The 20,964-nt window shown below is 40.9% G+C and overlaps 1 protein-coding gene across 7 annotated transcripts in view; it reads left to right on the plus strand.

Annotated features, from left to right (window-relative positions):
• The first annotated feature begins 319 nt into the window (after positions 1-319).
• DYM (dymeclin) overlaps positions 320-20,964 on the plus strand; it is a 402,507-nt gene continuing 381,862 nt past the window's right edge. For 5 of the 7 annotated variants that reach the window (XM_028837927.2, XM_015121924.3, XM_028837923.2 and 2 more), the window contains exon 1: positions 320-587. The gene's annotated coding sequence lies outside the window, so the exon portion shown is untranslated. Of the gene's footprint in view, positions 588-10,116; positions 10,182-20,964 lie in introns of all 7 variants that reach the window. The other 2 variants (XM_077975471.1, XM_077975473.1) reach the window with 1 other exon arrangement.

Below are 20,964 nucleotides of genomic sequence, written 5' to 3' on the forward strand. Positions count from 1 at the left end.
CGATTCTCCTGCCTAGCCAGCTAATTTTTGTATTTTTAGTAGAGACGGGGTTTCACCATGTTGGCCGGGATGGTCTCGATTTCCTGACCTCATGATCCGTCCACCTCGGCCTCCCAAGGTGCAGGGATTACCGGCGTCAGCCACCGCGCCCGGCCATTTTTGTGCTTCTCGATTTGGCCACGTGGCCTTGGTAGCCCAGGAGGCTCTAGGAGGGCGGAGGCACGAGTAACACCCAAAGGACTACAGTTTCCAGAAGTCCGCGCGCGCCGCGTGCCACGTGACCGCCTGGCTGGCGCGCGCGCCTGGGGGTTCGGTCCCTAGCCGCGTTCTCGGTCGCTTCCCTCTTCCCTCGCCGCCTCCCGGCCTCCGCACCGACGCGGCCCGGGCTGGAGCCGAGCCGGGGCCGAGCTGCAGGCCAAGCCGGAGCCGGATCCTTACCCGCAGGACGTGGAAACATGGAGGCCTGAGCCGGCGTGCGCCACCTGAGGCTGCGGCGGCGACCGCCACTTCTCCCGACCCCTCTGCCACCCGCCCGTCAGTCCGTGGGTCCGTGGAGCTGGAGCGTATCCCCCCGCCGGCTGAGACAGGTGGGCTGTAGCGCCGCCCCCCTCAGCGCGGCCCGGCCTGAAAGCCCGGCTGCTCCCGGCCTCCTGTCACAGCGGGTCAGGGGCCACTCTCCCCTCCCCGGCCAGCGCCCGGAGGCGAGGGGCAGCGCAGCGGGGCGGCGGCGAAGGGACCCTCCCTTCCCTGCCCGCGGGCGCCTGGGCCACCCCGGGGGGGCTGTGGTGACTGCGGACGGACCTCTGTCCGAGTCTGCTGTTGGGAGTTGGGGGATACCGAAGGCCAAGTCGGTGCTTCCGGAGATGGGGCGGTGTTGGTCTGACAAATGGGCGTGTGATGGGCAGGGTGAGCAATAGTTGTGGGTTTTTCTTTCTTGTTTTTACATTCATAGTTTATTGAGATATAATTAACATGTCAGAAAATTAACCCTTTAAAAGTACAACTCAGTGGCTTTTAGTATATTCAGAGTTGAGCAGCCATCACCACCGTTAATTCCAGAGCATTTTTATCACCCCCAACAAAGAAGCTCGTACCCATTAGTAGTCTCTCCTCCCTCTCTCCCCTACACTATTGATCTACTTTCAGTCTCCGTGAATTTGCCTGAGCAATTGTGTTTTGACTGAAAAGTGAAAGGGTGGGTGTTTGTGAACTGGGGGCAGTAGTGGGGTTTGAGGGTATTGGTGTGGTAAAGCTGATTGGATAAAGCTGTTCTCTGCTGAACAGGGGCAGAGAAGTGGTGGGATGATTGTAATTGGCCAGCAAAGCGGGTACCCAGGATAGACTGATTAGGGGGCACAGATGGAGTGAGATCGTTGAAAGAGGAGAGGGGAAGTTGGAGAGAGGGGTGTGTAGAGCAAGGGCGATGTGCTGAAAGATGAAAACTTGGAGGGTGGAGGCGGTGGAGAGGAATGTACCGTCCACCAGAGGAACTCAGGTGCTTAGGCTGATGAGTTGAGGGCTCAAGAGAAGAATGAGGTGGAAGGGAAGAGAATCTATAGGAATGGGTGAATGGTTGCTGCAGAGGATGAAATTTATGAATATATGGATTTCTGGAGTGATTATCCTGCTTTGAAGTTTTATTTTAGATAATCCTCTCAGCAATTCAGAGATAGACTGGACGCGTATGAATATTTCCATTCTGTAAATGAAGAACTAGTCTTTAGAGGTTAGGTGTCTGGCTTAAGCTCATAAACTGAGTACATAGGGCAAAATGAGTTGGAATAATTGATGAAACAATCAGTCACAAGTGGATTAAATGGCAGAGAACTGAGTTGGGGCAATGTTAATAGGAAGGAGATTCAGCTATTAAGAAGTCTGTGTTGTTACGGCATATAGTTCAAGGAGTTTTTATGTTTTTGCACTTTTTAACCACAGAAAAGTTCACACAGTGAAATAATAAAGGGTACTCCCATGTACCCATTACCCAGCTTCAACAATTAACTCATGCCAATTTAGTTTCGTCTGTGTACCTATTCATTCCTATCCCTACTCACAGGTATTTTAAAGCAAATCATAGGCATTCAATTTCATCTGTAAATATTTCAATATATATCTGTAGAAGATTGAATTGCTTTTTTTTGTTGTTGGTGGGAGGCAGAGTCTTGCTGTTGTTCAGGCTGGAGTACAGTGGCATGATCCTGGCTCACTGCAACCTCTGCCTCCTGGGTTCAAGCAATTCTCCTGCCTCAGCCTCCCAAGTAGCTGGGATTACAGGCACGTGCTACCATGTCCGGCTAATTTTTTGTATTTTTAGTAGAGACAGGGGTCTCATCATGTTGCCCAGGCTGGTCATGAACTCCTGAGTTCAGGCATTCTGTCCATCCCAAAGTGCTGGGATTACAGGGGTTAGCCATAGCACCTGGCCTGCTCTCTCTTTTTAATAGGCCCACAATACCATTATCACACATAAAAATTAATAGTAAGTTTTTAATATCTAGAAAGATTTACTGTACTTTAAAAAAAGTGTGGTAATCCATTTGATACAAGGAGGATAAACAGTGCAAATGCTTTTATGTTTGACTCTGAAAAATGTGGCATAATTATCTCCTGATTTTTCCATTAGATCCTGCCATCCTGATTGTTCCATTTTTTTTTTAATTAATATGGCTTATTTTTCTACAAAAAGTTTGAAGAATTGTCACTTTGGCTGGCTTTTTAATGAATGGAGGGCAGGAGAGAAATAGAAGTGAAATCTGTTACAACATGTACAAATGGCTCTTATATTGCTCCAAATATTTGGGCAATTTGGTTATGCTTTTCTTTTCTAGATAATTTCTTATATTGTTAGAAATTGTTTAATGTTTTATGTATCAGTTTTCTATGATTGCTGTAACATAACATGTTACCACAAATTTAGTGGCTTAAAACAATGCATTTATTATCATAGTTCTGTAGGTTAGAAGTCAAAATGGGTCTCACTGACTGTCAACAAGGCTGTGTTCTTTTCTGGAGGCTTCTAGGGGGATATCTATGCCTCTTCCAGCTTCTAGAGGCTGCCACTTTCCTTGGCTTGTGGCGCACTTCCTCTATCTTCAAAGCCACCAGTGTTGCATCTCTCTGATCATACTTCCATCCTCAAGTCTCTGACCACACGTGGGAAAGGTTCTCTGCTTTTAAGGACCCATGTAATTAGATCAGACCCACTTGGCTAATTCAGAATAATCCCCCCTTGAGGTTCTTAATTTAATCACGCTTGCAAAGTCCCTTTTCCCAGCAACATAATCACGGCTTCCATGGTTAGTACGTGGACATCTTTGGAGGCTATTATTCTGCCTACCACAATGTGTTTTGGAATATTTTGCTGAGACTTAAGAAAGTAGGTGATTTCTTTTGCTGCTGTACATGCAATGAGAGGGCCGTCTTTCACTTAGGATTGTAGATAATGGGAATGGTTAGATCTAGAGAAGACTGTTTCCTTTTAGTGGAATATGGGAAATACCTGTGACACTTGTAGTATAGGCTTTGGTAAAATGAGACCTTTAAAAATGATTAAGTATAAAAGCAAATACAGCTCCATGTAAAGTTTTCCTATATTTCGTTTTGGTCTCTTTTTCATATTCATGTCTTAAAAACATAATATATATATGTGATCAGAGGGCTAACCTGATACTTGACACAGGACACGCTGGGGGCAATGATGGTTCCCATGCCCAGGGTGAGAAGGCAGGGACTCTCTGTCCTAGTGGGAGGTAAAGGCACCCCCATTTCAGCAGCAAAGGAAGACTCCTAATGAAAGTGAGAGAACATCTTCAGGCAGAATGAACTACTGTGAGATCTGGACTTGAAGCAGCCCCTTGTCAAGTTCTTCTGTGACTCAGCTGGGCATGGTAGAGTGCTGTGGGCCTAACAGAGCGGAGTGATAAGATGGCCATTGCTGCTTTTCCTTTCTCCGGACAGAGAGAAGACTAATCTTAGAGATGGAAAGGATTTCCGGAACTCCTCCGGTTTGGGATCCTGTTTCCTGGTGGGTTTCACTTTCCTACTTAGCTGTCAAAGTCTTGACTGGCTCTAGGTGTGAAGATTCTGGCTTTCTGGTGGTGGTGCATCATTTATCAGGAAATGTGATGGGACTTATTAAATATCTGCTCTTGCCTTTAAGCATTTTTTTTTTTTCTAGTAAGGTTTTTAGCAGAGCTTAATGCTTTGAACTTTGCTTGTCAACAGTTTGTAAGTTATCCTCACATTACTTGATTCCAGACAAAATGAACTAGTGGGGCTGGGAACAACTTTACATATAGGTCTTATTTAGTGAAAGTTTTTGTTTTTTTCATTTCTTTAAGGAAGTTTGATTAGTGATTTTTGATAGCTTCTCTGATTTTTATCACATTCTTTAAAAATGCAGACAACGAAAGTGGCTGAAACTTTCCAATAAGGACATTGGAATAATTATTTTTAAAAAGCTTATCTTTTCTTTTATTGCTCAGTCTTTTGGGCATTTAAAACCTTTTGTCCATCATATGATCGATGATAAATTTCTTTGTTAGGTTGAGTCAGTCACTGAATCTTGACAATTCTTCCTTCAAAATATGTCATGCAACCCTCCACCCAGAATACTTTGAAAGCCCTACCTGTATCAGTTAGGATTAGGTTTGGCTACGAATAACAGAGACCTGAAAAATAATAGCTTAAACATGTGACTAGTTTGTTTCTTTTGTAAAAGAAGTCCAGAGGTGGACAATTGAGCTGGACAGCAGAGCTGGTTTGGCAGCTCTGCTGTCATCAGGAATCCAGCCCCTTGCAGTTTCTTACACTGTTAACCTTAAAGTATGGCCCTTGATTTCTGGGTCCAAGATTGGTGCTGGAGTTCGAGCTAAAATTTCCATGTGCCAAACAGCAGGATGGAGGAAGGGATAAAGAAGTGACTGTCCACTCTTAGAGACTTAAATGTATTTTAGTTGAACAGGAATATGCCTAGTCAAAAAATTGGAGGTCTGTTCCTAAAAGGAAGGGAGGACTGGAGATTGGGTAGGGAATTAGCATTTTTTGCTATTCTTTTTTCTATTTTTTTTTTTTTTTTTGGAGACACTCTGACCCTGTTGCCCAGGCTGGAGTGCAATGGTGGGATCTTGGCTCACTGCAACCTCTGCCTCCCAGGTTCAAGTGATTCTTCTGCCTCAGCCTCCTGAATAGCTGGGATTACAGGCATGTGCCACCATGCCTGGCTAATTTTTGTATTGTTTTTATTAGAGTTGAGGTTTCACCATTTTGCCCAGACTGGTCTCGAACTTCTGACCTCAGGTGATCCACTCACCTCGGCCTCCCAAAGTGCCGGGATTATAGACAGGAGCCACTGTGCCTGGCTTCTGCTCTTCTTTATAATTAGTTTATCTGTCTGGACCCAGACTAACCTACATACTTTTTGAAACTCTAGGTTTGAATCCTAGTTCTGTCATTTATTTGCTTTGGCATGTTACTCAACTTTTTTGAGCTTCAGTTTTCTCATCTGTAAAATGGGACTAATATATACTTTATATGTTTTTTAGAGAATAAAATGAAAATACCTCTCTGTATCTAGCAATATATACACTATAACTATTAGTTGTTTTTCATTCTCTTCCTTTAGGTTTCTCGACTTGGATATCTGAATGAATGGTGTAAAAAGATGAGAATTGGAGATGGACAAGGGGAAGGATATATATTAAGTTCAGTATTGAGCATGTGGAGTTTGAGGTGCCTGTGGGACACCAGATGGCAATAGATGTTAGGCAATTAAATAGGCCTGGCACTCAAAAGAGAGTTCTGACTAGACATAGATATTTTGGATTGTCAGTGTATAGGGGTAGAGTTCATCAGTCTGGAAGTCTTAGGGAGGATGTATGCAATTGTACGGTTACTATGTGCAAAGTAAGAAGGCATGCCCTTTAGTGAGTCTTTGTGTGAAGCGTCAAGCCTCAGCTTACTTTCTGGCCTCTTCTTTATTTATTATTTTTATTTTTATTTTTTTGTGGGTTAAGGAGTGGAAAGTTTAATAGAAGAAAGGAGAGAGGAGAGCAGCTCTTTGAGAAAGAGAGAGAGAGACCTCCGAAAAAGAGGGGAGGCCATGGACCACGGCAGATTTTATATGGAGAAGGTGGTGTCTGAGTTACATAGGGCTCACAGATTGGTTCGATCATGTATGTCGTCTACAGAGTGTGTGGGGATGGCTGGTTGCCTCTACCTAATCGTATGCAATGGGCTTGCCAGTTGATTGGCGCCATCCTATCTGCTCTTACAGTACATATGGCTGGCAGAGAAGAGAAGATGGAGCCGCCATTTTGAAAATGTCTAGTCCTTAGTTCCTGCAGGCATTCTCCTGTGCAAGCTCCCAGTTTACAGGCTGCTGTTTGTTAGAAAATGATTTGGGGCTGCTTTTCATTAAAAAGAAAAGTCTTACTGAGGACTCCCATGCCTTTGCTATCTGCCTAAGTAATTCATTGTTAACTTCTGTATCATCATTCCCTGCTCTGGAGTGGCAACCCTAACTGCTGTTAAGTAATTCCTTGTTAACTCCTGTGTCATCATTCCCCACTCTGGAGTGACCCTAACTGCTGTTAAGTAAGTCCTTGTTAACTCCTGTATCATCATTCCCCGCTCTGGAGTGGCAACCCTAACTGCTGTTAGTGGGTGTTGGGTGATGACTCTTTGTGGCTACTTCCTGCTGAAAAGGGGCATCATGTGGGGAACAGCAGCTAGGGCTCCTCCTGGGGTCAATCTAAGGGTCCTTGGAAGAAAGGCATGTCCGTGTGTGGTTCTGTCGGCAGCACCATTTGGAGTTTGATTCTGTGGCTATTCTGATGGGTTGTAACACTGGTTTGCCTCCACCACATGTTGCTGAAATGTTAATATAAAAGTAACATTCCTTTTAGGGTAAGTGGCATTGGATTTGGGTGGCTGGAGTAATTTTAGTGTTAACCTTGGCTAGATCTTTCCTGCAGTTATCAATCCCTTCATGACTTCCACAGAAAATCTCTTTCCTTTATAACCTTCTTTGCATAGCCAGGCGGTGACATATTACCAAACCCAATAAGAAGTTCTAGCAAACTCGGTGATGGTAAAACTTTCATGCTTCCTTTTTGTTGGTAATTATCCCTGCTATAAGGATAATAATTAAGCAAAATACTACAACAATGGAAGCTCTCTGTCCAGTATTTCAGTTAGAAGGTGCTACCATGTATAACCCTACTGCAAATAGTAGAGTGAATATAGCAGTTCCCACAAGTATGGTATAGTAGATACTTTCCATCTAAAATTTTACTTGCCAGGGTATCCAGATTTTTATGTTACCCATCCCTTTTTGTTTCTTCCAAGCTTCAGGAGATCGCCACTTGATTCACAGGAATAAGCAGGGTTAGTCTAAAATGTAGGCACACAGCTTAAAAACAATTAGTGTGACTAGGATTTAATGACAAAGGTATGATAAGCTTTGGAGCCTATTTTCACTCTCTAGTCCTCATTTTTGGTAAAAACAAATTATGATAGGACCGTGTTGTTTGTAGAATAAACTTTAGTCTTATATTTGGCCGGGTTATTTGCATAACGTTCAGCAAGAGTAATTATTTCTACATAGTCCTTTTGGATTGGCTTTGATAGAACTCTGTTCCACAAGAAATCTCAGATAAGACTTCTTAAAGCTGAGCCCAGCCATGGGTTTGTATCCTCAAATACCTGAGAGTTGGCTGATCCTTTTCTCTTAAGGTCCCAAGATAAACTTGGAACTCCTGGACCTGTTAGAAAGTGACATTCTTCACAGACCAAAGGTTAGGAACCCTGTGCAGGGACTGTGTAGACAAGGTATGAGGCCAGTTCTTCCCATGGAACTTTTTCAGCTCTGCAAGTGGAGATTGACTCCTTAAAGGGAAGCATACACTTCCAGTCAAAGCCTTGATAAAATAATAACCAGTTTTTCCAGTTGTGTCCTGTTGAAAAAGAAAAATGGATTCTTATTTCACTGATGCAGACAACTATATTGCCATAAGTTAAGAGTTCCCACAGATTAGAGGAACCAAGCAGAGAGAAACAAACATGCTCCAAGTTTTGTTCACAGAAGTATACCTTACTGTATTATTAGAGACTGTAAATAGTTCAAAATAAGTTTCCTTGACCCTGAAAAGCAAACTAAGGATCAGCAATATTCTAAGCAAAAGTCAAAAAGATTGCTTTAGCTTTCTGAGTGCAGTCCATTTAGTCAACTCTTGTTTCGCTTGATATTTGTGAACATTTCAGTTCTTAATGAGTCCTGTACATTCTTTCTCTCTTCCAATGTTACAATCTTCAAAGCTGTTAAAAACCTGCATTTGAGAACACCGGTTAAAAGTCCTTGATTATAAACCATCTTTTGAGAAGGAACAAAGCAAGACAACAATTGTCTGTGAATGACAAAATTTCCAGGTTACAATTAAAAACATGACTGAAAAGTTTAGTTAACCTTAATTATGATTGATAGCATATATTTAGACATTAGAATTTTAGAAATCCCATACAGTTTTGGAACATATATTAGTATTCACCAAAATATAACTTAAAGAAGATTGGACATCATTTTGGCAATTCTCATGTGACTAAACACATCAGATAATCCTGTTTACCTCTTTGGATGTTTCAGGGACCCTCTGAACAATCCAGAAAGCCAGGCATCGGGAAAGACAATTTTGAAGCTTGAAGGTTGATTTTGGGATGCCTGTTAAATGTTAGAGGTTTAAAACATTTGATGTTATGAAATAGAATTCCAAATTGCCATTATTTATTTTGCCAAAATGATGACACAAAAGGCAAAAATCTTTCATTAGCCTTTACCATTACATGAAAATCCTGTTTAAAGCCAAAATTTACCCTTATATTAGTTTATTAAAGTTGTAAACAACCTTTTGATAAAACCTCATAGGAAATTCCATCTAATCTTAACCAATAACCATGGGGTGAAGTCTTTACAAACCCTTTACAACCCCTTTTGCTAAAGGGCAGATTAGTGTCTTAAGAGAGCCTTACTGTGCTTTTCTTTCAATGCTCAATTTAGGAAAGGACGATATAATACCTTTTTGAATTTAGTTAATGTTTACATATTTTTGCAAGATTAATTTTTGTCTTTCTATAACTTGTTAAACCTTTAGCTCTGTCTTATTAAATTTAAGATAATTCCTTATCCCTGGGCAAAATTTATATTTCCATGCTTTCTTATAATCTTTTATTAAAAAACACATTTCACTGTTTTTATAAGCCTTGCAGATAAAACCGTTTAGAGATCTCAAATACATGTTGCACTGTTAACTCTCAGCAACTTTCACTTTTGGTGAAAAACCTGGTTAGTAAGTGATTTTAATTATGTACTAGGTGTGGAGTCTAGGACCCAGATGAAGTTCGGCTTATGGGGTCCTGGGCCTGCATCCTAACCTGAGGTACCCTTTCTTTTGACAGAACCATACAGAAAGATACACAAGCACACCAGATTGGCTACAGCATAAGACCAACCTCACAAATTCTTTTTTATTAATTAAAACTTTACAGAGAATAAACAGTGATCCTTATTATCCTTTTTACCGGTTTGCACAGGAAGAGATAAGCCAAATTGTTATTGGCTTAAGTTATATTGTTGACTGGCTAAAAAAAACTTTTATCCTTTTGCCAACATGTTGGGCTTCTGGGTTCCCTTCCTATTAGCTCAATTCTAAGTCAAGCATTTTAAGGTTTTGGGAAATTAATTTTTCCTACTTTGGAGGAACATTATAAAAGAAGAGATAGGAACCATTGTACACTGTGAAAGAAGGAAAAACACCATAGAAAAGTCTGGGGATTCCAGTTAGGGTTGTCAAGAGGTACTGCCTCTCTTCTTATTGGGAATTGTGTTTCCCTTATTTCTTTGCCTTCCCTATTTTCCCTTTTCGTTTTAGGCCTACTATAGGAAACATTGCTCATCTTTGAATTTCTCTGCTGCCTGCTTTTCAGCTGTAGTTAGGGTTTGGCTTAGAAGCAACATAACATCTCTTCACGAGAGGTCAAACACCTGAGTTAAATTTTGGAAAGCTTCTATATACCTAGCAGGGTCTTTAGAAAATTGACCTAAGTCTCCTTTATTTGCCTAAGGTGTTGCAAAGGGAAGGGAACTTGAATGCTAGTGACATCACCTCCATTGGGCATTTCCTGTAGAGGTAAGAGTGAAAGTGGGGAGTGGGAAATTTTGGAGATGGTGGAGGTGGAAGAGCTGGTGGTATGGTTGGAGGTGGCCCTGAATAAGGGGGACTTGGAGGGCTGGGACACCCAATAACTGCCTCAGATGATTTCCCCAGAAGTTACTTCTCTAATTTTGGGGAATTATTATCTTTGGGCCTGCTCAATGTGATTGCTAAAAGGGCTGGGTTGATTCTGTAACGCTTACCAAAGTCTAGTAAAAAGGCCATGCATGCCCTTGTGCAAAAGAAAATGAGCTGCTTTTTCTTTAAAGTTTCAGGGTCAAAGGAGTCCTTGTGCTTCAGAATGCACTCCAGGGGAGTGCAGGATGAAGATGGTACCCACTTAGAGAAGTGACAAAAAGGTGGCCCTTTAGTCTCCTTCCTTTGGGTGTAACCCATGGTAGAGAGGAAGACAGTGGGGGCATACCCCCTGCTTTTTTCCCTCCGTGTTTCCTGGGTCCCAGGCACCTTGTTGAATGTGCTGCCCATGGTTGCCAGTGTGACCCCCAGCCATGGAACCAGAGGAACTAAGTCACTGGGTCTAGTCAAGCTCACCCAAGTGGCTCTAGTCCTCTGCCTGTTATTTCCCTTCAACTTCCTAGACTTGTGTGACTTGCCTGGCTTCCCAAAAAATGGATCTCAAGAAAAGCTACACAATAGTTGGGCAAGGCCCCTTTAATGGAGGGGGTGTGCTAGATTGAACTCTGTATCCTGCTATTATGGCCTGTGCTGAAGCATTTACCCTTAGAGAATGGTTCCAGTTAACTTCCAAACTTAAAACTCCCTTACTAATTAAGTACTACTCTAATTGTAGGCAGAATAGGTGCCTTAAAAAAAATGTGGGAATCGTATGGCCGTTTTCCTGCTGATGAGACAGTATTCAGACTAAAATTTGGCTTTGGAGGATATTTTACCCCTAGTTGTTGAAGGCAGAAGTTTCCCAATTACAGAAGCAGCATAAAGCCTGGTTTCTAGTAGAGAGGCAGAAAAAGGAAAGAGAATTTGGAGGCTAGGGTATTTCAGTGAAGGACTGACAATATGCTTCATGGAGAGGATTCCTATTTCACTAGGTGGCACTGTTGACCTTAAAACACCACATACCCTCTAGACCAAGGGCAGAGAGAGACCTGGAAAATGCCACGTGCTCTCTAGACCAAGGGCAGAGAGAGAGAGAGGTGCTCACTGTTGGGGGGTCAGGGAGCCCTGTTCTTAGAAAATCACAAAGATGCTTCCCCTTAAGCTATATCCCCAGTTACTACGGCACTCCCTGATCTTGCCAAACAAGATTACTTCCCTGAACCATGAAACTTCCCACACATTTCTTACACGGAGAGGATAAGAGATATGGCAGTTGCGAACAGCAAAGGAGGAAATTACAATAGGAAAGTTGGAGCTCCTGTTGCTGACACCCCACTGGGGCGGTTGGAGGCTGGGGTCCAGAGCCTTTGGGTAGCACGGGGGGTAGCCCCAGCCAGAAATCCTCAGTCACCCCGGGACTTCTTCCAGCCCCACATGACAGCTAAGTCCTCCATGAAAGGTCTAAAATGGAAGCCGAGAGCCTTGGAATGAAAGGACAGAGTTGGAGTTCGCTCTTCTACTTACCGTTCTGATGAATGTTGTACTTTGGTATCCCGGACGAAGCCCCCATTTTGAAGTGGCTACACTGTCTGGGGTATATACCCTGGGGTTTGTTGTTGCCCACCGAGAAAGAATTGGGACACGGACACGTGGGTGGGTTAAGGAGTGTATAGTTTAATAGAAGAAAGGGGAGAGGAGAGCAGCTGCTTGAGAAAGAGAGGCGTTTGAAGAAGGTACTTTCTGGCCTCTTATGCTTCTGCTTTGATTCCTTTTCTGTTCCAGCCATGTTAAACTTCTTTCAGGTCCTTGAACATACTCTACCTGTTATTTCTTAACCATAGGGCTTCACACGTGCCATTCTCTGCTTTGGAAGTTTCTGAACTCCCACATCCACCCAGGCCAACCCTTCTTGTCCTTTAGGTCTTAACTTTTTTTTTTTTTTTTGAGATTGAGTCTTGCTCTGTCTTGCCCAGGCTGGAGTGCAGTGGTATGATATCGGCTCACTGCAGCCTCTAGCTCCTGGGTTCAAGTGATTCTCCTGTCTCAGCCTCCTAAGTAGCTGGGATTACAGGCGCCTGCCACCACACCCGGCTAATTTTTGTGCTTTTAGTAGAGATGGAGTTTCACCATATTGGCCAGGCTGGTCTTGAACTCCTGACCTCAGGTGATCCGCCCACTTCAGCCTCCCAAAGTGCTGGCATGAACCACCGCACCCAGCCGGTCTTAACTTTTGTGGTGTGACCTCTTGGAAGCTTTCCCCAAGTCTTGAATAGTTGCCGTCTTAAATTTCTTGTTGATTTATTTGTATCTCTGTATATAATTCCATTCTTCACAACTTTAACCTTGGCACTTTGCATACTGCTGGCCACATAGTGGGCAATCAGGAATATTTACTGGCTATTGATAGGCTTCTTGTGCTTATTGTAACCATAATGTGATGTAGCTTATATATTGCTTATTTGGCTTTTCAACCCTGTACTGTTCTTTAGTATTTGCACATTGAATTGTTTATATGAATCATTGATTATGAAATAGTAAAGCTGATTCTCTCCTATTTATTTTGATATTTTTTCTACTTAAAGTAATACTTGTGTATTGTTAGAAAAGGTAAATAATAGTAAAGGCAGGTTATAAAAAATCAGCAATATCCTTACCCATCCCCACTTTTTAGTCTCATTTTCAGAGGCAGTTGCTTTTAAGAACTCTGTCTCTCTCTCTCTCTTTTTGTTTTTTTTTGGTAGAGATGGGGTCTTGCTATGTTGCCCAGGCTGTTCTTGAACTCCTAGCCTCAAATAGTCCTCCTGCCTGGACCTCCCAAAGTGCTGGGATTACAGGCCTGAGCCACTGCACCTGGCCCTAAAAATTCTTTTAAGCTTTTTCTTTTGATACTTACCTCTGCGTTTATAAATCTGCCTAAATTGCTATTTTGTGATTTATCAATTTTAGATAATACATATTAACTTCTTGTTATGGTAGGTGGGGTACTCTTCCACTTCCTTCCCCTATTTCTAAAAGCCCTTCCAGTATAGTTATATAAGAATTCTTGGTTAATTTAGTGTTTAACTTTTATATTGTTATGACTACATAAATATTGTTCACTGCTGGTAAGTACTTTACCATGTTTCCCCTTATTGCCTCCTAGTTTGCTTAGTTTTCCATGGATATATTATTAATTTTTAACAAATACTTTGAATGGCCTGTGGGATTTAGTGCCTAAGAAACTGACGTAAGGTGTTACTCTGGCTACTGCTATTGCAGTTGTTTTGTGTCCCTGTTCCAGAGGTTTCATGTCTTTTTCAGCTTTGTCAGTAAAGTAAAATCTCAGATCCCCACAGTGCCTGACCTGACAGTGTAATATCCCCCATTTTGTTTGTGCTTTCTTTTTGGAACTGTTACTATTAATATATTAAAATCTTCTAAATTATTCTTTAAATTTTCTATTTTTTCTCCTCTTGTTTTTCACTTATTTGTCTTCTTGCCCTTTATTATGGGAGTTCCCTTGACTTTTATCTTTTCTCCGTTCTAGTGAATTTTTAAATCTTATTTTAAATTTCAGGTGTCCTTTCTTGTTCTTCATTTCATTTTTTATGACATCCTACTCTTGCTTCATGAAGCAATATGTGGTTAAAAGAGAATGGTTTCTGTACCTATCCTGCCTGGGTTTAAAACCTGCTATGCCACTTTCTAGCTCTATAATCTTGGGCAAGTTACTTAACCTTTCTTTGCTTTAGTTAAATTATGTAGGCTAGGAGTTGGCAGACGTTTCATGTAGGACCAGATCATAAATATTTCAGGCTTTATGAGCCAAGGGGCAAAATGAAGGATATTTTAAATTATTTAATCATTTCATTATGCAACTACTTATATAACAAGAGAGAAAACATTTCTACAAGTTTTTTATTAATAAAACTCAATGCAATACTAATAATGATCGAGAACAATTTTTGCAATAAAGGTTTGCTAATGAGAAGAATGAATTTTTTTTTGGAGGAGAGGGGATAACATTTGGCTTAATTGGAGTTTAAAGTTAGTGTTCCCTATCATCAAAATTGATTATAAATGTCCACCTATTAATGCTGATTTGTAATGAGATTTCATGTATTTCATCTTTGAAAATGTCTTCTTAGATACTGCCAAATACTGCTAATAGTCTGTGAACATATGGTTTTAATAGAGCATATTCATTGCTTGGAAGGCATTTACAGAATTCTTTTAGACTCTTTTCTTGATATTTAACGTTTAGCAAATCATTACATTGCAGACTAATCACTTCCAATTGAGAATTAGGTGGAAGCTTCTCATTGCACAGTTAAATGGTTTTTGAAATGTGGAGTGTTCGTTTCTACTTGCATTGAGGTATGAAAAAATACTGCTGGAAATGTTTGATTTTGGAAAATATGTCTGCTGCATATTTGTGTGGCCGTAGAGATCTTGCTTCTTATTTTAATTTTTGGCAGCATAGGAAGTGCATGAAGCATCTTGACATGACTTGTGACTCAGGCAATGTTAGTTGTCCTTGAAATGACTGTCTCAATATAGGTTTTGCATGTAGACCCTGTAGTCCTTCTGATTTTAGGCTGAATTCATTAACAGATGTAATCAAGTCTGCAGCAACAATAGTGGTTTAGGGTGATTCTTTTCATTCAGAAAAATTTGTCTTGGCCTGGATCTTGAAACATTTCAGTAAAACTCTGCCATTGTTAAGCCATTATGTTGTTTTGTGGCAGGACTCGTCAGGATATTTCGCTTCTATTTCTGACAAAAATGTCATGAGAACAAATGAAATTTACCTTTGGTATTACTGGTCCAGTAACACATGATAGATTCAAATGTTTTCTGCAGAGTACCTGCTGATTGAGAATATGATGAATAGCCATAAGCTTTAAACACCTTACATCTCACAAGGCTTGTAAATTTGTCCAGCTAAACCCTTTTCTGCTTCATACATATTTTTACCACCGTCAGTTGTTACACATCTTAGCAGATTCTACTTCAGGTTGTTCTAAATTAGTATTTTCTTGACTTTTTGGAAAATATTCATAGATGTATTTGTTGCTTATGTACTGTACTTCGAGCCACTGTTTTCATGGAAAGAGTAAGATGTTAAAGATATTTTCTCTGGACACAATTCTTTGACTGCTGTAATCAAACACAATTTAATTAACTCACCATTGGTAAATCCTTTCCTTGCTTGCTTAACAAATGAGCCATTTGGAAATTTACTTTGGTTGCAGCCTCATTTCCCTTGTTAATTTTTGGCAAGACATTCTGCTCTGAGGAGGTATATCTTGTTTAACATTTGCCCATTTTCCTCTCCATTGCTCTCATGAGTTGGGAGTGAATGCTGTGTGGCAGGGCATATTGGGATATTGTGATGAGTGCTTAGTCTAGTAATGCTTCCTATATTGTATTTTGCTGGCACAGCTGTGATGCATCTACATAATAAAGTATTTTGACATCTAACTAGATTTAAAAATTCTGCAGTTCACTGTGACTTACGAGTGTGACATCAGAGTACTTCTGTTGTTTTGTCGTGATAGTCACTGGTAAAATAGTATGGCAATACTCATGACACTTGAAATGCTGTTGAGTATAACTGTATCATTGAGATTTGTGGCGCACTGAGAGTATAAAGAGATGAGGGCACCACAAATGGTCTCTGTAGCAACTACCCAAGTCTGCTGTTGTATCAGGAAAATAGCTGTAGACTGTATGTACACAAATGAGCACGGCTGTGTTCTGATGAGACTTTACTGACACTGACATTTTCTTTTCATATAATTTATACATGTCACAAAATATTCTTTTGATTTTTTTCAACGATTTAAAAATGTGAAAATCAGGTTGGGTGCAGTGACTTTATGCCTGTAATCACAGCACTTTGGGAGGATAATGTGGGCAGATCACCTGAGGTCAGGAGTTTGAGACCAGTATGCCCAACAAGGTGAAACCTCATCTCTACTGAAAATACAAAAATTAGCTAGACATGGTGGCGCATGTCTGTAGTGCCAGCTACTAGGGAGGCTGAGATGAGAGGATTGCTTGAACCCAGGAGGTGGAGGTTGCAGTGAGCTGAGAGTATGCCACTGCACTCCACCCAGGGCGACAGAGTGAGACCCTTTCTGGGAAAAAAAAAAAAAAAAGTAAAAATAATTCTTTGGACAGTACATAGGATTTAGCCCTTGGGCTGTAATTTGCCAATTTATGATTTAGGCAATGAGAAAAAAAAGTACTATGCCATAGTTTGTGGTGAGTGTTAAATCAGTTAGTATGTGTGAAACACTTAAGATGGTGACTGGGGACATAGTAGGCGCTAAATAAATATTTGGTATTATTATTGTTACCGTTTTCATTATTATCTAAGGATATTTTAGTTTTTATTTTTTTCTTAGAATCATCTGTTTTCTATGATTCCTTTCTTTAGTTTGTTTTGGTTTCCTTTTTTTTTTTTTTGAGATAGGATCTTGCTCTGTTGCCCAGGCTGGAGTGCAGTGGCACAGTCACAGCTCACTGCAGCCTTGACCTCTCAGGTTCAGGCAATCCTCTCACCTCAGCCTCCCAAGTAGCAGGAACTGTAGGTGTGCACCACCATGTCTGGCTAATTTGTTTATTTTTTTGTAGAGACGGGGTCTTGCTGTGTTGCCCAGGGTGATCTCCAAGTCCTGGGCTCAAGTGATTCTCTTGCCTTGGCTTCCCAAAGCGCTGGGATTCTAGGAGTCAGTCACCATGCCCGGGCTGTTTTGGTTTATGTGTTTCATGTTGGAGGCTTTACTCACAAGTCTAATCATTTTTGACTGTCCATTCTTATTTAAAAGTGAGACTACCCCGAAACTGATTGGAAGCTCTTTGTGTAAGTAGATTTTGTTGAGTGGTGGGCATTGCTGTGAGGTGATGATCTGTTTTTTAAATTGGCCTGGCAGTTCCTAAATGTCTGTATCTTTTCCCTAGGTTCCTATTCAGTTTCTCTTGAGAGGAATCCTTCAGTCTCCTGCCTTGGAGGCAGGGAAACTCATGATGGAGCTGTAGCAAGTTGACTTTATCTTCATTCTCCTGTTTTCTTCATTTTCCACCTTATTACCCTCCCCAACCTTGGCGTTGGTCTCTCTAGTCGTATTTCTCTGGGGAGCACATGTAATAATCTCTTCCTGGGGAGAGAGATCCCCAGACTTTAGCCCTGCACCTTGCCCCATATTCCCCAGTGCCCAGTCTCTCACTCTTCAGCCTTCCCACGGCTCCATGCCTTCCTTCTTGTTAGTGTCCCCCTTGGCAGGAACTCCTTTTGAGGCTTCCTCAGGTCTGCTGGTTCAGGTACACTCCTCTGTCACCTTCCCATCTTCCACACTTCCCTTGATCTGATCTTTGTGGGTTTATATCTTTCTTTCCATTGCTTTCATTTCATTGGGCGGGGAATACCCAACTCTACTTAATATAGCACTTGGAACCTAGTTGCGTTTCAGAGAATGTTCTATTACTTGTGGACTCATGGCACCTGTGGCATTTACTATGTCCTTTGGCTGGTGATTATTGCCCGTTATTTCTCTGATCTCCTGTTTCAGTTTTCTCCTTAAAGGCTCTTAAGTACAAGTGTGGCATATATGTGTGTTGTGTGTGTTTGTACACACAGGCAATCCATATATATATTATATATCATATAATATATCATTTATAATATAATGTAATATAAATATATTATTTATAATATGTATATTATATAATATATAAATAATATAATACAATATAATATATATATATTTAGGAGGAGAGCAATTCTGGAATATAGTGTAGAATTGTGGATTATCAGCCTGAGATGGGACAAAGGGCATTAGGGCATCATTTACACGTTTTGAGGGTGTTAGAACAGGATTTGGTTATCATGGATTTTCAGATCCACTAATGTTTACTTTCCATTTAAGGCACATTAAATCAAGAGATAGTCAGTACACATAAAAGAGGAGATTTACTTTATGTATTTATCAAATATTTCACAAATTAAATATAAAATATTGAACATATCATGTATTATTTATTTATTTTTTTGCTGACAGAGTCTCCCTGTGTTGCCCAGGCGGAAGTGCAGTGACATGACTGTATAATAGCTCACTGCAGCTTCAAAATCCTGGATTTCAGGTGATCCTCCTGCCTCAGCCTTCTGAGTAGCTGGGACTACAGGCTCATTAGCCATGTTGCCTGGCTAATTTTTGAATTTTTTATAGAGACAGAGTTTTGCTTTGTTGTCCAGGCTGGTCTTGAACTCTTACCTTCTGGAGATCCTTGCACCTTAACCTCCCAAAGTGCTGGAATTACAGGCGTGAGCCACAGTTCCTGGCCTGTTACCAAGTATTTTTTAACGTTTACTAGTTTGATGGGTAACGATGATACATTATTGTTTTAATTAGCATATCGTACTCAGGATTTAGGCTGAAGATCTTTTCATATATTTATTAGCTGTGGGACCTTGGCTATTTCAGCAAGTATTTTTTGAGTAATTTCTCTTTAGCAGCATGCCGGAGGTTGATTAGGGATAAGGAAGAAGTATAAGGCCTGATTCATACCTCTCAGGAATAATCTACCTGGGGAGATATGTTTTATGTACTACAGCATAATAACATTTCAAGGCCGCTTTTACATAATCACAGCTTTAGGGGATTAGTGGAGAGTTTTAAGGGGTAACAGGGAGGAATGATAGAATCAATTTTACACATTAAGATTGAGTTCTTGACTACATTGCATTGAAGATAGGTCCTTTGAAAGGTTTGCTACTAAAAGTGTCAGCAATAGCCTACTTCTCATGTCTAGCATGGACTTACAGAAGGATCACTGTTACCAACAAACTTACTGATTATATTATATATATTATCATTGAGTTAAAAAAAGTCTTAAGTAATTTAGAGATATCAATACAACTGGCTTCCTGACCACAGGTTGGGTCTAGAAGGAGAAATTTGAAAGTAGTATCATGGAAGCCAATAGAAAAGCCAGGAGATGGAATCAGTTACTGACAGATTTAGAGAAAGAAGAGCTGGAAGCCAAGGGAGTCTAATGATGCCCAGTGAGGGCAAAGGCAGTAGGAGTCTTTGGAGATGACCCAATAGTGTTTTCTACTTTACTCTAGTTTTCATTGATAAGGGTCTTGAGAGTTCCAAATAAATTGGGAGGAGGTGATTGTGTGTGTGTGTTTGGAATCCTTGGCAGGAGTCATTGCAGAAGAGATGCCGTTGGGGCTCAGTTTTCTACTTTGCTTTCTGTGGGGGAGCAGGTGGATCTTTCTGGCAAGAGTGCCTCAGTGGCTACTGGTCTTATTATGTCTGAACTTGTTTCTCCTGTATATTCCAGCTGCCCAGGGTGTTGCCTTCACTCTGTTCCTAGCAGGTAGCACCCTGTTGTTGCTTCCTGTGGGAGTAAGGGCTTAGGCAGGGGTGTCTGCTCAGGTGCACTAGCCAAGCTTCTGTTAGTTGCTTCTGGGCCTTTTTCTGGCCTTTCTGCCTTTGTGCCAGAGTTCCTGTTCACACTCTTTGGGATGGTGCCCTTGAAGCCCCTTGAGCCTGCTCTGGGATGCCATTTCCCTTTTTAGCCCATCTCCAGCTGTTTTCTATTTTATAGGGATTCTTCACAGCTCTGGCCCCCTGTTATTTTATTTTATTTTATTTTATTTTTTGAGATGGAGTCTCGCTCTGTTCGCCCAGGCTGGAGTGCAGTGGCCACCCCTGTTATTTTTTGAGCATGGCTGTGTAATCACTGGCTATTTAAAAAAATATTGTTTATATTATTTCTAGGGTTTGATGAGAAAAAACGGGGAAGGAGGCACTGTACTCTTTGCTCAGTTGGCTGTCTCAATTTTTTTTGTTAACGTTCTGTTCAGTGTCTCTCCTGATATGCTTGTAGGCTTTATTCATATTGTTTTAGAACGATTTCATAGTGTTCTTAGACTGAGCAGTTATTTTGATTTATTAATTTTATTTTTGATACAAAGTCTTGCTCTGTTGCATAGTGCAGTGTTGCAGGCGTGGCTCACTGCAGCGTCGAACTCCTGGGCGCAAGCAATCCTTCTGAGTAGCTGGGACCACAGGCTTGTGCCACCATGTCCAGCTAGTTTTTAAATTTTTTGTATAGATGGAGTCTTGCCATGTTGCCCAGGCTGGCCTTGTACTCCTGGGCTCAAGCATTCCTCCTGCTTCTGTCTCCCAAAGTGCTGGGATTACAGGTGTACAGGTGTTTGATTTAAGACTTAATTTTGTGGTCCATCCTAGCCGCCTTGAAAATAAAGTTTATTTCCTATAAACCAGTAGAAAACAGTCATAGGATATGAACAGGTAATGGCCTTATTCAGGGCAAGAGAGATGCAAAATAAAATTGTATTGAAAAACTTTTTTAAAAAAAATCTAAGTTGGCAAGGATCAGAAAGTTTGATTAAATAATGGTGGCTGTGAAGTAGAGAAATAGGCATTGCTGGTGAGTATCCAAGTATCTATCAAAATTACAAATGCATATACCCTTTTACCCAGCAATTCTATTTCTCTCGATTTATCATATCTGTCTACTCATACATGTGTGAAATATTTTATATGCTTATGTAAGTGATAGTATAAGATATAAGTAATGTATATATCTTACTGGGGAATGACATTTATTTATTTTTTATTACTTGGAGAATGATTTGTAATAGCAAACGATGTCAACTACTTAA

The sequence above is a fragment of the Macaca mulatta genome, chromosome 18, assembly GCF_049350105.2.
Source record: "Macaca mulatta isolate MMU2019108-1 chromosome 18, T2T-MMU8v2.0, whole genome shotgun sequence".
NCBI classification, from domain to species: domain Eukaryota; kingdom Metazoa; phylum Chordata; class Mammalia; order Primates; family Cercopithecidae; genus Macaca; species Macaca mulatta.